This window comes from Camelus ferus, chromosome 26 (genome assembly GCF_009834535.1).
Source record: "Camelus ferus isolate YT-003-E chromosome 26, BCGSAC_Cfer_1.0, whole genome shotgun sequence".
Lineage (NCBI taxonomy): Eukaryota > Metazoa > Chordata > Mammalia > Artiodactyla > Camelidae > Camelus > Camelus ferus.
The window spans coordinates 25,532,688-25,550,083 of NC_045721.1; the positions used below are offsets into that span (position 1 = coordinate 25,532,688).

The 17,396-nt window shown below is 45.3% G+C and overlaps 1 protein-coding gene and 1 non-coding gene across 2 annotated transcripts in view; one reads left to right on the forward strand and one right to left on the reverse strand.

Annotated features, from left to right (window-relative positions):
• The window catches only part of CSMD1 (CUB and Sushi multiple domains 1), a 1,664,412-nt gene that overhangs the window by 929,092 nt on the left and 717,924 nt on the right, over window positions 1–17,396 (forward strand).
• TRNAG-ACC lies at window positions 9,991–10,062 on the reverse strand. Its single transcript has one exon. It is a non-coding gene; the product is annotated as a tRNA-Gly (tRNA).

Below are 17,396 nucleotides of genomic sequence, written 5' to 3' on the forward strand. Positions count from 1 at the left end.
CGAGGCCCCGCCAGCTGGGGCTGGTTTCCCCTCCCCGCCCAGAAGGTGGGAAGAGGTGAGCAAGTGTTCAGGTGCCAGCAACTAACTGCTGGGCTGTCCCTGGCATTTCGGAGAGAGACACTGACCCCTGAGGACCACGTGGAGTAGACCATGTGGGCATGGCGGCCGTGGTGAGCGCGAAGGGGGCACGCGGTCTCAGCCCGTGACTGGCTTTTACGTCGCCCAGGCAGAGATTCATTGTGACACGGCATTTCTGCAGGTTACTGGGCTGCTTCCTTCATGGTTATACTTTTTATCATTTTGCTTAATTTTTAGAAATTATAACTCATATTTCAAAAGTGAAGTTTTTAGGGGCAAGGGGACTAAAATGGCAGTGTTGATAATTAGAGAGTCTGTCCTCTTTCTGAGCAGCACACGGGAGTGACACGCCCACCGCGTGTACACGCCGTCCTGGTGCAGGGACTCTCCTCAATGGACATGCTCACTCGTGGTTGGTACATTTTCATGGGTCCGTCCCCGGGCTGCAGGTGTGGGGTCCATATGTCCTAGCTAAAAAAAAATAAGTTTTCAAAAATAGATTACTTTTATGGCTTTAATCTTTTAAAATAATATTTTAAAAGGTACTTTTCTATCGTTTCAAATTTCTTTCCTCACTCCTAAATTATGCCTTTGGCCTAACAGATAATAACTATGTAAGTTTAAAAAGCTAAAGCTCTAAATGTTCTTAGAAACAATGAACAGTACATATATGTAAACTTTAAAACAGTACCAATGAATACATTAAAAACTGCATTTGCTGGTAGTTAACTAGTCAACTAAATAGTTACTGCTGGAGGAGGGTGTAGCTCAGCAGTGGAGTGAGTGCTCTGCATGCAGAGGTACCTGGGTTCAGTCCCCAGTGCCTCTGTTAAGATAAACAAATACATAAATAAAATAAACCTAATTCCCCCCGAAAAAACCCCAAAAACAAAAACAAAATTTAAAAAGGTAATGCTTATTATTTCAGTAAGAAAATATGTGTTTTGTTTACTCTGTTTTATATTTAGCATTATTTGGGGGAGAATTATGTTGAAAAGGAGAATGACTAAATTAAGTCAGTTTTATTCAATAATGTATCACTTACAGTCAGCAGCGTGTAAATAGAAGTTGACTTGAAGCGTTATCTTTCAAAACCTCAAAGTAGGAGTCAGCTCCTAGCGCTGTGTCTGTGCTGGTACCTTATGGGGTTAGCATGAGATGATGATGCTGCTGACTGATGACGGCTATGGAATGCAGATCAGGAGCGTCTCGTGGAAGTCTGTTTAACGTTTGAAACAGCCCCGTTTATTTTTCGGGTGGATGTGCCAGATGGTGGTTGTCCGTTTCCCAGCCCTTCGGGTCGGCTAGTCGGTCATGTGTTGGAAGGTTGAATGCGTCTTGTGTTCTGCGTAGCACTTCGGAGGCTCTCTGGTTTTTGTGTGTTATTTTTCAGCTGGCCTTGCTTGTTTGGACTTCATCGCACTGGCTGTGGCGGGCTGCTATCATGGCATCACGCCCTCATGAAAAATTGAGTCCATCGTATCTGGCGACCTGACAGCTTAGAAAGAAATGTACGTGTGTGCAGTGGTCACAGGCTACTAAGCGAGCGTAATGTGCCTTTGGGTCCCCTAATAGTTGTTGTTTCTGATGGCTGGGCTTTCAAAGTCCCTTAGTAAAGACATGCTGCTATTGGATCAGTGTGATTTTAGTTGAGGAGGAAATCTGGAATTGTGGTTAGTGCCGTGTGGACTGGTTTACTATGGCGGGTTTCCTGGCAGCCCCCGAGTTAAGCCTCATACCAGCCACTGCTGACGGGGGCAGGGCTGGAACATTCTCCGTCCACCTCATACCAGGCGCTGCTCTTGCCGGAGCAGTCGGGAGATCTGCAGGGGCTGGAGCAGTGATGGAGGCATCACGCAGAGGCACAGGGCCGCCACGGGTGTGGGGGGCACAGTGGTGGGTGCAGGAGCGAGAGAAGAGAAGGAAAGGAAAGCTTCCCGGGTAGAAATAACGGTGAGAGAGGAAGAGAAGTGAGGAGAGGAGGGCTGTGTAGACGCTCAGGCTGTTGGACTTCAGTTCAAACCCGAGAAGCCAGCTAGGACGGGTACCTGGAATGGTGTTTACTAGTATCTAACTTATGTAAACTGTGCGCATGTGATGCAGGAGAGGGTTAAAGAATGAGAACCAGTTTCTCCCCACAGTGGACATGCCCTGCTGTTGACAGAGGTTTGTGTGTGTGGAATCCTCACCCCGAATGTCATGGCGTCATGCGGGGGGTCTTGGGGAGGCGGGGACGTCGGGGGTCAGTGCTGTGATGAAGGAGACTCCAGAGAGCTTCCTTGGTCCTCCCGCCATGTGAGGACTCTGGGAGAAGGCCGCCGTCTGGGGACTAAGCAGCAGACGGTTGGGCCTTCATCTCGGACTAGCAGCGTCCAGAGCCGTGAGAAGTGAATAAGCCGCCCACTATGTGGTGGTTTTGCCACAGAAGCCGCACCGGCTGAGACAACCCTTTGGATGTGACTTGGTACCTCTTTCCATCAAAGGTGGAGTCTTTTTTCCATACACCTGGGTTTGGATTGCGCTGTGACTTGCTGTCCAGAAGAAGGTAGGAGAAATGATTCTGTGAGGGTCTCAGGTCTGCGTGACAGTCTTCTGCTCTGGTGTTTTGGGAACCGTGAAACTGCAGTGGCCAGAATCCTGGGCCAGCCTTCTTGAAGAAGAGGGGACGTGAGAGGGGCCAGTGGACACCCAGACCCCACGTCAACACTCATGCCTGAGCGTCCCTGAGGCTGGTGACTCTCTCTCCAGTGCTCCATGCATCAGAATCAGCTGGAGGGCTTCAGCAGAGCACAGGGGGCCACATTCAGTTGGCTTGACGTGGGGTCTAAAAATGTGCGTTTCTAGAAAGTTCCGAGGTGATGCTAATGCTGTCAGCTCAGGGACACTCCGAGAACCGCTGCCTCAGACCATCCGTCACTTTGCATTGCCGATGGCTGCGGCTTCATGGTGACCACGTGGAAAAGCAGCACTTCGGTTGTGTCTTTCCAGGTTCTCTCTCCCCATGAACACTTCCCCCCTACTTGCATTATCATGATAATTGTGGTATGAACTGCTACGTCCCCCTCCTTAACTTAATATTCTTTCACAGCTCTTTTCCCAGGTAACATAATCTTTGACAATAAAATTGTCACCTTGGGTAAAGGTGCTAAGTTTGGGTGAATTGCTTTGGTTATGAGACTTGTCTGATTTCAAACTTCTGCTGTCGTGAGTAATTCTGTGTTTGTTTTATAATATTTACTCTCCTAATATACCTTCCAAGCAAACTTGAGCATTGTTTTTACAGGACTCACTTTTCTTCCGTGGATTTCTATCGGCTGCCTCCTCATGCTTTTGATTTTTAATTTTATTTTTTATTGAAGTGGAGTTGATTTACAGTGTTAGTTTCAGGTGTACAGCAAAGCGATTCAGTTATACATGTACCTACATAGGTATATGTGTACACATACACTTTCAGATTCTTTTCCATTATTGCTTGTTACAAGAAATTGAATATGGTTCCCTGTGCTGTACAGTATGTCTTTGTTGTTTATCTATTTTATATGTAGTAGTGTATGTCTGTTAATCCCAAACTCCTAATTTATCCCTCCCCCCCAATAATGTTTTATAGTCAACGTATATTTGCAAGTTTGGGTACCTTTTGTTACTTTAAGATAGGTGTTAATTAAATGGACATATTCCATAGAATGGTAAAAACTGCCGGTAAGAAGGAAGATCACACTCAAGCTCACACTGTTAAAAAGTCATTGGGAAAAAGTGGCAAAGATAACTTTAACCCAAACAACAGGAGATCTGCTCTGCCAAGGCTGTGGCCGTGCGGTGGAGGCAATTAAATATAAATGGTTTTATTTAATTGGCTGACATTGTGATATCACCTTTGTGACTTGAGCTAAATCCTCCTCAGTAAGAAGTAATTAAAAATCACTTTTCAACGGTGATCTTCCTTGATGGTCAAGGTCTTACACGAGTCCTCAGATAATATTATTCTTACCAGAATTTATCTATGAAAGTAAAAGTCAGTGAAAGACACCCAAGGTTCACTTAAAAAGGAATGTAATGCACTTAAACTGGAGGAGAGTGAGATAAGCGATGCCAGTTCAATTCGTATCTCAAGGAGCCATCGGCAATAACTTAAGGGACTTGAATATTAAATTAAGGGATTGACATCAGGTCTGTGAAGATGTCAGAATGGGGCTGAGATGTCTAGTGTCCGTTAACATGGCTGTTTTATCTGCATATTTTTGAGACGTGATTTATTGGCACCCATTCATTTGGAAAATCTGTCTCCCACTTTTTTCTCTCCCCTCCCCTCCCCCACTCCCCTCTCCCTCCCCACACTCCCCTCTCCCCTCCCCTCCTTCCCTCTCCCTCTTCCCCCTCCCATCAGTCTGCACACTGTTCTGGCCCCTCCATTCTCTGAGCACGTTAGCGTGGGCCAGTTTCCCACCACGCCTACACTCTTATTAAAATCAGTCTTCATTATTATGAAACAGTCATATAACCCGTCCAGGCTCCATTCAGTGTTAGAAGAACACCTTTTTGGGGAGGAAGGGACATTATGCCGTTCTTTATGTCTACCCTAGGTTCAAAGATTTAATAACCTTCCAAATCTATTACGTAGGCAATAGAAAAGGTGTGGTCAGGTGACAGGGACACGCGGGGTGAATTCTTTTTTTCTTTCCGAATTTTAGGTCTGAGACCTCGGGCAAGTGACTGACTTTCAGAGATTTCATTTCAAGGGGAGAAAACACTCATTCCTTCGTCCTGTGGTTGATGAAGTGTAAACACGACGAACCCCTTAGCCTAGATTCGTGGTTAGGCATTGCTGCTTTTATGTTATTTTTGTCATACCTTGCTTCTGAGAAGACAGTGTCAGCAGAGCCTTGGAGGCTCTGTGCCCCTGTGCCCCCTGCCCCTGTGTGGCAGGTTCTCACTACCAGACCGCCAGGCTTGCAGTGGATTGACCTCCAGGCCCAGGTTTTGCTCTGCCTTCAGCCCTGCCCCTTGACCCTGATTGGTTCAAGAGTGGGCACATGATCCAGGCCTCCACCAATGAGCTCAGGGCATTCCCTTGGCCTCAGGGGCTGGTCCGGGAGGAGATGCACCAGGGGCTGTGCTTGAAATCAGTGTGGTACCCACGGCTTTGATGTTGGTAGTTGAGGGAAGAGAAGGGCTGACATCTCTGAACCGCATGCCTTGACGCCCAGAGCAGCAGCTGCTGTTTTGAAACCAGGTGAGAGTAGTTTCCAAGAAGAAGGTGAGACCCCAAAATTGTCCAGTTGTGCCTGAAGCCCGTCTTAACCACAGATTTTTCAGTTATGTGAGTGAGTGAATCCCATTTTTTTTTTAGATTTAAGCCCAATTGATTTTTTTTTCTATTTGTCATGATGAAAAAATTTCTAAGAGTCCTGAATCATTTGAGAAACTCAGGAATTCCCCCAGTATCATTGACACAGTTCTGACTCTAAGGTCCACATGTTGAGTGAGGTGCCGGCGTAGCCTCATCATTTTTATGTAAGGTTGTGGCGAGTGTGGCGTCCTCCTGCCTTGTAAACCCCAGGAGGGGGACGTTTCAGTTTATGCACCGAGAACACTTACCTTCGCCTCTAGATTTAGCTTAGTGTCCCCGCTATTGTAGTCCAGTGACGTCCCCTGCCTGCATTTCAGCCCTCACCACGCTAAACTGAATCTACTTATTTATGTATGTATTTAATGCATTTGTTTCTCCTTCTGTTAAGCCAGACCTCAAGGGCAGAGACCGTGTTCCAAGCACTGTATGTTTGTTGAAGTTTGTCAGCGGCAGCACAGGATTCTTATGTAAAGTCACGTTTCAGACGAAGAGCCTTTGTTATTGTTTTTGTGCCCCAGATATCGCACGGGACGTACTTACCCTAAGAAGTTATCAGCCATCTGTGTGAAATTCGGATTTAACTGATTGTCCTGTATTTTCATGTGCTCCGTCTAACAAGCCTTCATTTGTTACACGGAATAGTTGCCACCCCCACCTTGGTTCTCACAGCAGTGCTCAGTACGATGGAAGTTACGTATCGCTATGTAACAGTTACCCTAGAACACAGCAGGTGGCTGAAAACAATAAAGACGTACTATCTTGTGGTTTCTGTGGGCCAGAAATCGTGCGTGGCCAAGCTGCGTACTGGTGAACATTCTTTGCTTGACCGAACTCCTGTTAGACACCCGAACCTTCTCCCAGGCCCATCTTCGCACTTCCTTATAAAATCCAGTTTTAGCAAGTATCCCGCTAAGCCATTTTTATCAGAATCCCCAGCCTTGATATCTGCTCACCCTTAATATCTGGTTGGGTTCCTCAACCCCCAGTGACAGCTGGCCACCTGGCCTGCCCCTGGTGAGAAGCTTGCTCAAGTCAGGTTAGCCAGAACCTGCCCCCCCTTGATGTTCTCTTGTGTAATTCTCCACCTGCTGACCCCCTGCCCTCTTGACCAATAGACACCCGCTTGCCCTGCTCTGTTCAGAGTGGAGCCCAGTCTCCCCTCATCCCCACCTATCCTGACAGCTCTCCTCCGCCCCCCAACCCCCAGGATGAACTCTTCCTTACTGGGTTTTAGCAAGTGTCATTGAATACTTTTCAGCAGTACCACCAGCTCAGGGTCCCTTAGGAATTTGCAGTGACTGTCACCAGGGCTGCAGTCTAAATCCATGGACTGGGTGGGGGTCTCCCAACTCCCACACCTGGTGTTCGCAGCCCTTGCTCTCTTACCACCTGCGCATCTCCAGAGGGCTTCATGGCTTCAGGGCAGTTGGCTTTTCCCAGGGCAATTGATCCAAGAGAGAAATTAAAACCACAGTTTTTTTTCTTAACCATGATCTTAAAAGTGGTATTTGGCCATATTCTGATTAGTAGAAGTGAGGCTGTGGGTCCTTCCCACTCTCAAGGGGAGGACATTAGAGAATGTCCTGAATACCATGGGGTGGGGTCCAGGGAGCCATCTTAGCTGCTCCCCACCGTGGGGGTCTAGTGTTGTAGGAAGTCAAGACTATGAAGTTACAACAGCCAAGACATGGAAACTGCCTAAATGTCCATCAACAGATGACTGGATAAAGATGATGTGGTATATTTATACTATGGAATACTATTCAGCCAGAAAAACAACAACATAATGCCATCTGAAGCAACATGGATGTTCCTGGAGAATGTCATTCTAAGTGAAGTAAGCCAGAAAGAGAAAGAAAAAAAAAAATACCATATGAGATCACTCATATGTGGAATCTAAAAAAAAAAAAATGAACATAAATACAAAACAGAAACAGACTCATAGACATAGAATACAAACTTGTGGTTGCCAAGGGGGTAGGGGCTGGGAAGGGACAGACTGAGAGTTCAAAATTTGTAGATACTGACAGGCATATGTAGAATAGATGAAGAAGATTATACTGTATAGCACAGGGAAATAATACAAGATCTTGTGGTGGCTCACAGTGAAAAAAATGTGACAATAAATATATGTATGTTCATGTATAACTGAATAATTGTGCTTTACACTGGAATTTGACACAACATTGTAAACTGACTATAAGTCAGTAAAAAATGTTTAAAAATTAAAAAAAAAAAAAAGCCTATGAAGGATGGGGTCCAGGGGCCATCTTATCTGCTCCTCACAGTGGGGTCTACTGTTGTAGGAAGTCAGGCCTATGAAGGGTGGGGTCCAGAGGGCCATCTTAGCTGCTTCTCACCTTGGGGTCTAGTGTTGAGATCTTCACTTCTCACTGTAGCCAGATCACAAGTGAGCTAAGGAATATTGCCCATCCTTAAGCCTTTTATTGCCAAATGAATGGATCATATATGTTATAACTGGGTGTCTGAGTTAGCTGAACTGTGCTGTCCAGTATGGAAGACACACTGATTATTTAGATTTGAATTTAAATTAAATTTAAATTTCATTTTCTTAGTCACATGAGCCATCTGTCAAATGCTCGACAGCCACACATGCCCTGTATCCACCGTACTGCGTGGTACAGATGTGCAGCATTCTGGACAATGCTGACAGAGATCCTACTAGCTGTGCCCAATGTTACATTTTAGGTGGAGCAGCACTTTCATTATTAAAAGGCACATACACATCCTTTATGCTCATTTTTTCCCAAATCTTTGGCAGCCACTCGCCTACTAAAGTGATTTGCGTGAGGAACTGTCCTTGGTAAACCTGCTCCTGAGAGGAGGTATTTTAAGCAAAACACACATTTTGCTTTTGCTTCTGTTACAAAATATTATCTACTTCTTTGGCGGTATTAAAGTGTGATAGTCAAATGAAGGATGCTGATTATTACATTATGCTGAAGAGAACACAAAATCTAATGTATTGCATGAAACGTAATTTATGTAAAAACATGCAGACAATTGCATTGAAGTATTTGATGTAAGTAATGAGAGAATCACACATAATAGGCATTTTTTATTAAACTGAGATTCAGTTGATTTGCCTTATGAATGAAGTTACTCAAGCAAATTGGATTGTGAGGAAAAAAGGGCTAAAAATAAAGAGATGGAAATTTTAGAAGCTCAGCACATAAATATCAGGACAAACAAACAAGCTTGGCTACACGTGTTTTACTAATTTATCTGCACAGGAAAGAATAAGCAAGCTTTTAGGCTTGAGTGAGTGGCATCTATTGGGAGTTTTATGTAAGTAATTGTATAATTACCGACAGCGTATTACTCTGTATTCAGAATGTATTGAACGTTCGGTACGCACCCACCAGAGTAACTTTGAGGTGCAAAGATTTGTCTGACATAGATCTGTCCTTAGTGACCTCCAGCTTCAGAGGTGCGGCTGAGTCACACTTAAAATGGTCATAAAGCGCAGTGGAAAGTGACTGGTGCATCAGAATCTTTATTTTATGTGCTGTAGGGATCTGGAGAGACAGTAAGCTCAAGGAGGGCAAGGAGTCTGTCCGCTTCACTGTCGTGGTCCCCACACCTGGGGGAGTGCCTGGCACAGAGTTCACGTTCAGTGAGTGCTGGTGAGCGGGTGAGTTAGGGAACCTGCGTGGGGGGCGGCATAGCTCAGCTGGACAGGGGAGGGCAGGTTTGATGCGCTTCTGAAAGCGGTGGGCGTGTGGTCCATCGGGAGCCAACAGCATGAGCGCAGAGTTGTGTGGAGACCTTAGTTCTGTTCGCAGAGAAGCACGTGGTCCAGAGCCACAGTGAAGGAAGCAGGGCGAGGAGAAGGAAGAGGTGGCAGTGGGCGGGTAGGCGATGTCCAGCCTACGAAGAGTCCCGAGATGGGAGGGGGTGCCGTGACTGGGTCCGAGACGGTCAGTTATGTCAAAGGTCAGGACAGGTGGAGTGAGGATTGAGTTTGGTCCCGGATAAGCAGTGCTGAAGTCATCAGTCACTGTGACCAAAGCAGACATGGAGCTCCGAGGTGGAAGAGCCTGGCTGCGGCAGCTCTCCGTCCTGCACGCAAGGTGTTAACGTGGGTCCCTACAAAGCTCCTCTTTGCTCCTTGCTGTTTGGGTTTGCCCATCGTTGAGTCTCTGTCTATCACTTAGTTTAAGCTAGTTTTACATTAGATTCTCTTTTTGTGACTTTTAGCATACAACTATTTAAAATACATTATACTGCAATATGTTACAGAAACAATCTTTTAAAATAGTATAGGATTGGTCCTTAGAATCACAATTATTCTTCATTTTAAACTGGTTCAATACCCTAACGTCTTTTTATTGCACTTGTCTGCATCTTCCAGACACACTGGCGAGCTCTCCTCATGTAATTTTTCTTCTGTTCACATCTTTTCCTTGTTGAATATTTGCTGTTAATTTCTGTAGAAAACTAGTTTTAAGTCATAAATATTTAAACAAGTCTTGGAAAATCTTATAGGCTTGCAATTTTTTTTAAGTTAATGCAATTTTAATTCTATTTTATTTTATTTTTAGTGGAGGTACTGGGGCTAGAACCCAGGACCTCATGCATGGTAAGCATGTGCTCTACCATTGAGCTATTACCCCATCCCCCAGGCTTGCAATTCTTCATGTAGTCTCTCAATCACTTTTTTTTAAATCCCAGCGTTTTAACATTAATCTTTTGACCTGTGGTGGTTTAAGGCAATTTGAAGTAGTTTCTTAGTTGAACTGATGAGTTGCCTGGCAACCTTTATTAAGACTTATTTTAATACTTCTGACTTACAATAAAGGATGTTTTCTACAGAAACTGACAATATGTTAAATAGAGCTATGCGGTGATTTATGGACATGAGTTTTCTAAGCTGCAAGGAAAACTCAACTTTTTCTCAAAGAAAATGTTTTTCAAATATCAGAGATTTAGCAATTCAAAATGCAGTCCCTCTGGAAAGATGTCGCTCCTCTTCTCCAGAATTAAGTTAGAAGATGAAATATTAAATGAGTAACATCTTGGGCTTATGTGTAATCTCAAGTGATTTATGTTTATGTACAGCTAGTTTAAGAACGATTTCTTTCTCCTTTATTGTAGTTTTCTGACAGTCACCTGCCTTTTATGCAGTGAACACAAAGTTGCATGGACACCCACCTGTAGGCGAAGAAAAAGGGTGCTTCTTCCAGAACCGTGCTGTCCGTACGGCAGCCGCTCGTGACGTGTGGTCTCGGAGCACGTGAAGGGAGGCTGGTGTGCCCGAGGACTTAGATTTTATTCAGTTCCGTTAACATAGGTTTAAATTAGAAAAGCAGTGCAAAACGTTTTGTCATTAAACACCATTTATTATTTTGTTAGGACTCCATTTCCATTCAATTGTTGGAACTTTAGGGTCCAAATAAAATATACCTACAGTAGTTTAAGGGCCTGTTATGAAAAATAGAAAGTACAATATCTCATTAATAACTTTTTTTGTGTTGATTACATACTGAAGTGATAATACATTGGATGTATTAGGTTAAATCAAGTGTATTATCAAAAGCAACTGTTCTTCTTTGCATTTACATTTCAATGAGACAACTACAAACTTAAAATCACGTAGGGAGTCTGTACTCTGTTTTCAGTGGCCAGCACTGCTCCATGACATCGTCATTAGGAGGGTGATTATAAAACATCTGGAATCCAGTTAGTAACATAGACGCAAATGAACAAGGTGGAGACGGGGCGATAAAGACACGTAGTAGCAGAATTGCAGACTTTGTCTCAGTGAGGAATATAAAAGTCAACAACTTGGGGAACAAGTAGCAATGGTAGTTTACAGCTCAGTGTCTGTTCCGTGTGTGTGTCTGTAGCTTACATCTAGGTTTTAGCTCAGGAGCTGTGCGCAGCTTCCTGGGGGTTGCCAGTGATCAGCTGATCAGGTTGGAGGTTGATTTCTTGGACACACTCAGGGGGCTGCCGTTCAGGGGTCAGACTCTTCTCCTGGGGTCTGGAGCAGCATCCCCCACCTCAGAGCCTGTGTGTCCGGCTTAAGGCGTCTCTAGCTTTATGAGTACATTTTCCAATATTCTCTCCCTGTCATTTTTAGTCATTAACAAAGCCTCATGTTGCTCAAAACTGGTTCGTTTTTCTAACTTCTCTCAAACATCACATATTTTGGTCATTTCTTAGTTAATTTTTTCTCCTAAAAATACTATATTAATTTCTTAAAGCCATATAATACTTTTTAAGATTTAAATTTTAAAACATAACTTATGATATAATACAATTTAAAATTATTCTTTAAAAAGCACATAAGAATTGGACTGTTACTGATGCAGCATTTATAAAGGAAGGAAGAAGGCACTTTCATATGTACTGACTGCTTGCTTTGCTGGTTCCATTCCCCGTACTCACACCTGTGCTTCAAAACCACGCTCCTACCCCCCAAAAAACTTCCCCAAACTGCCGAGCTGAGCAATGCTGGTCATACTGATTAATCGTGATGATCTACCCAGCTTAAAAATATTTTATCAAGCGCTACATTTTGTTTCTAAATTATTTCTTTGAATTCTATTTCACAAAAATACATTTACTTTAAAAGATTAGTTTATATAGATTTAAGTGACACCAAAGTTAAGGTGTAGTTTTAAATACTTCACAAAATCAACATTTAGACTATGATTTGAAAGGATCAGAATTAAAGTAACTTGGATAAAATAAATTTAAAATATCCAAATTCAGAGTTATGGCAGTTTTGTTAGATTTGGGGAATCAAAAATGTTTATCAAGCTGGGTTAAAAATTTTTCTGAGTCTTGAATTCACCTTGAATTTCATTGATGAGTGTCTTACCAATTATCAATTATACTACATTCTCAAAGACTGACTTAAAAGAGATCTGAAAACATTTGCAAATCAGAATTTACTTAAGAAAAATAAGAAACACAGTTTCTTCTGTAGTAATGTAAATCCATTCAACTCTGCTCAGTTTAGCAAACTGAAGTATTGGAAAATTGGCTGCAGCCCATTGCAGGATGCTTCCTAGATAAATACTGGCAAAATAACGGTTAAAAAACACATGGAATTTTGGAAGAAAATTTCCTCAAAGCAGGCACTGAAACTAATTATGATGTCTTCACTGGCTTCGTTTATTTGGATCCATTTACCCATGTATTACTTTAGGGTTTAAGCGTTGCCTTAATGCTTACTTGTTCATCAAGGTTGACATTAAAGAAAATTGCTTAGTTAAGCAAAGTCGTGTGCGGATATGTAATGGATAGTCAAAATGTACAATGCCGCCGTCAAGAAATTGCTTTTAGAGGCACGTGGTACACTCTAGTTACTGAATATTTAAATGCAGGGAATATCAAATGATGGAGTCTTGAGTTAGTGAACCATCATACAGTCTTTAAAAATAAAGGTCAGAGGATTAAATTCTACAGGAAAAACAAATACAGTGATACACCTCTTAAGAAATAGGTAAACACAACTAAAACGTCTCTGTTTTACCGCAGCTCAAAACGGTCTGGTTTGATTGCTTGCTAATTTCAGCAGCAGTAAAACTGCCACCAGCAGTGCTTTCTGTCTAGTTCCCCGCCGGTTTCATCTGCTGAATGGAAATCATTGTTATCGCTGTAGTTCTGGTGGGAAGAAACATGTCACACTTGTTGACATTTTAACTTCAGGTACGTATCAGAACGTGCCCTTTGGTGACCCCTGAGGAGACCGGCCGGAGTGGTAGGGGACACCACGCACGAGGCCATTCAGCTCAAGTTCAGTCCCTTTTCTCTGTGCTGAAAACTGCCTGACCTTGAGCCAGCTGTTGAACTTTTTTCAGTTCCAATTTTCTCTTCTAAAAAATTAAAGAGGAGTGACAAGGTTACCTCCAAGATTTCTTCCCATACTATGGCGAAAAGCCCATATTTTTATAGTAAAAGAGACCTGGATTTTAGTCCTGGTTCTGTCACTGATCAGTTACATGTCCTAGGAAAGTTATGTAATGTTTCTAAGGCCCATTGCTAACTGCAGGCGTGAAGCCTCCTCCCTCACGGGGGGGAACGGGGGTCGGTGAATTAGCTGAGGTGTGTGAGGTGTCCCGTGGCGAGCACTCCTCAGTCTTAAGCTCTGTCGTCTGTTTCAGAAGCTTGTCTGCAACATGCTTGACGTTCAGTGGAAGCTGAGAGGACTCCTCCGGAAAAGAGAGAGGAGAAAGCACTCTGAAGTTTCACTGGGGATGTAAGAGGGTGTAACCGGGGCACCGCAGGGGCCTCAGGAGTCTTACGGGGATGAGCACGCTGTCACTGTCACTCCAGGTAGCTGGGGTGGCTGTAAGCGGTCCTCTGAGTCCCTCCCTCCTCCTCCCTCCATCTTAAAAAGAAAAAAAAAATTCTCTTCTCTCCAAGTTGGACCTGTCATGGGGTGACTCTTGCTTCCAGGCATCATTTTCCTTTCTGCCTTACAGTTGGACCCAGCACACTCGCCTGTGAAGGGCAGGATGCTCCTATCCGTGGCTGTGCCCCACCCCGCCCTGTCCAGGTCCCGAGCCCCGCGGTGGAGCAGGAAAGCAGGGGCAGACGAGGCAGAATCAGATGACCTTGCTGGGCTCCAGTTAACCTTTAATTTACAGACACTGACATTTGAATTCCATATCATCCCATGGCACAAAATGTTGCTCTGTGTCTTATGTCTTTTTCAGCCATTGAGAAATGGGATAACCAGCCTTAGGAGTTGTGCAGACTCAGGTGGTGGGACTCAACCCACTGGCCGTACTTTGCTCAGCCCTGTGCCTGCCTCGCGGCTCCTCGTGAGCAGAAGGTGCCCCTCAGTGCCTGGCCACCTCCCCTCAGTTGAGAGTGTCAGGGGTGCGCCCGCAGCATGCTGAGAAGCTGCGAGTTGCTCTTAGAGGTGAAATTCTGCGATTCTCACAAGCACCCCAAGAAGGAAAAGCCATCAACTCCGTTTTATGTAGGAGACTTCCGCCCCGACCAGAGCTTCCTCATGGCTGTACTCCTAGTGCTGAACCCCTCCCAGAGTCTTACACCGCCTCTGTTTCCTCCAGAGCTGGACACAGTCACCTGTCCCCAGAACCCCCAACACCCCCCAGAGCTGCACAAGAGCTTCGGCAGATGCTCTAAGTGTGCTGTGGAAGCAGTTGTCTTAAATCACACGCCGGCAGTTACGGGGCATCATTTAGTAGCAACGCTGCTCACACATCCTGTTGCTTCTAACACAGGGCGTGAAGTGACTGCTTTTGGATATGTCGATGGAAGTAATTTCTTGACTTTAAATGAGGAAGTCAAATGACAGGAAACTTTTATTTCATATAGAGAAGATAAAGAATTCGAATGAAATTTTGAAAACAAACAAACAAAACAGCGCGCTGTGAACACCCCAGGTGAGAGGGAGGTGCGTGCACAGATCGCGCAGCCCCGAGGGCGGCCTGTCCCTGCGCCGCTGCCTTCTTGCTCCTCAGGACTTTCCATACGGTGTTTTACGAGTGGAAAAGGGCTCCGGCGCAGAGTGAGTGTAAATGTGATTTTCGGCCTTTCTTTCCCAAACGCAGGTACAGAGAACTGCTTAGAGATTTCACGTGCTCCCCCTTGGTCTTGCAGCCGTTCGGGTTTTATCATCCCTGGACCTTTTGGAGCCTTCCTTGGAACAGAGAGTGTTTTCAAAGCTCATCAGCTTTGGGCCATAATTAAGATGCTAGTGAAAACAAAGACTGTGTTGTCCCTCCAGGGCTGTGCCTGTGCCCCAGGGCAGATACGAGGCGTGGCCTCCCTCTGGGCTCCCCACCAGCCTCCTTCTCCCTGAGCCGCCTCTGAGGGACTGAGCCACCAAGAGTCTTGCTGTCAGGGTCAGGTGATCTCCACGCTCTGATAAATGCCCGCTAGCCCGAGTCCAGTTCCATTTGTGCAGGGATCTCTGGAGCTCATCGGAGTAACTGGGCCACTGGGTTCCTGACTTCATTAGGCTTCTTTGATAAATATCAGCGGACTTCGGCGGCTCGGTGAATAACATGGCAGTCCCAGAGCACGGAGGGCGTCCACCCCCGCCAGCTCGTGCCTGCCGTCAGTGGGGACGAGGGGGCTATCAAAGGGGACTTTTTTTTTTTTTTGCCCTATTTAAGCAGATTCCATTTGATTACGACCTTTTATGTTACCGTGTGTGGCTCTTAATGCACAACTGAGGATAAAAAACTGACATAAAAGAGTTTCAGTTGTGATTTGATAAGGTCCTGCTCTCTTGATTAGACAGGAGCGTAAAAATCTCTTGTTATTTTTAATGTGTTTGATCACGTTATTTAGCCACACGTGATAAAAAGTAAAATCTTGTCTTTATCTGCAAAACGCCTGATGTGACAAAGAGGAAACATGCATTATAGAAACTGGCTTAAGATTTAATATATTTTTAACCCTTGAAATTTGGCATTTGTGCCAGAATTTTCCTCTTGTTAACTAGAAGAAAACAGATATTCTTATTTTCATTTCCGAACCAAGTAGCCTGCCAGAGAGAGGCTAGTTGTGATTTAAAAGGAGACGATCCAACCTGTGGCAGAGGAGGAGAGACAGGGTGACTGCTGACGCGTGGTGGCTCTGCCGTCAGGAAGGCTCGACCACGAGGCAGGACCCAAAGGCAGTTTCAGCAGCTCTGACCTGTAGCTCGGGCTCGTCCACGCTCCACCCAGCTGCCATCATGAATGAAAAACCGTGCCTGCCACACCAGTAGACAAAGGGCGTTGTGGCACCAAGCCGTCACATTGCAGCCTCCCCAGCGGTGCCCCTCCGGGGACTCCGGATAGAAAAGGCTGCCCACCGTCAAGCTGTCAGCCGTCAGCCACCCCCAGCGGAGCACCCCCAGGGGACCCCAGATGGGAAAGAACAGGACACCGGCCCGACACAGCTAAGGCGCAGATCAACTGGGTGACTTCAGAGAGCCCAGACCTCTGCATCTTCCCGTGCACAGAAAAGCGCTGAATCTCTTCACTTGAGATCTCTGGTTTTCTTGAATTAACAGTCATCTTTGGATGTTCTGGCTACCTGGTCTTTGTTGCAAAAACCCCTATATATCCTGGCTCCTCCCTTACCTCTCCTGCGTCCCTCAGAGCGATCTGAGAGGCTGTCGCCCCACCTTGAAGTCCTCAGAAGGTCTGCCAAATGAAACATAATTCTCAGCTTTGAGGTTGTGTGTTTTTTTCTCCCAGTCTACATCATTTTTCGTCTTTTGCTTGGCCCAGGTCTCTCGCTCCAGGACTAATGGTAGAGGGGGTGACATTGGCCACGTTACTGAAACAGTCAGTGCCTCTGTCACCTCACCTGTGAGGACAGGAGTAAATTGACCTCATGCAGGTGCTGTGAAGACTCAGCGAGCTGATGCCTGCAGAACACTCTGCCATGTGCGGACGCCGTAGGCAACGCGACTGGGGTCTTCCCACGCAGCTGCGCCGTTTTGTTCCTAGAGCAGCGTGAGCACAGCTGACTTAATGTTCACAACGTGTGAGCATCTGTGTTGTCTTAGACTTGGGATTTAGGACGGTGCAGCCCTTCCTCAAGGGCTGCACCGTCCTAAATGTGTGTTCGACCGGTGTCCGTGCACCGGAGACCCGTCCCTCCTCGGAGGTTGTGTCTCCAGTCTGCGTTTCAAGCATCCTTTACTTTTTCTGTGACAACGGTGTTGAGTCTCACACGGGCGTTATTCTCAGGGTTACATAAGGTAGGTCTGCACACATTGTCTTCCTCACCCTTTAGAAAAGGGGACCCGCAGGTCATCAATCATTGAGTGACAGAACTCATTTATGCTTTTTTTTTTTTTTTTTTTTTTTTTTTTGGCTTAGACCGTTGCAGGCTCCTGGCGCCGTATTGCTGAGGCGCTTCCTCCTGGCTCCGCTAACAGCCTTGTGCTTTGTGGGTTCTCTTCTTTGCCTTCGCCACAGGGCCCTTCTCTGCGTGTTTTCTGACCCGCTCTCAAACCACG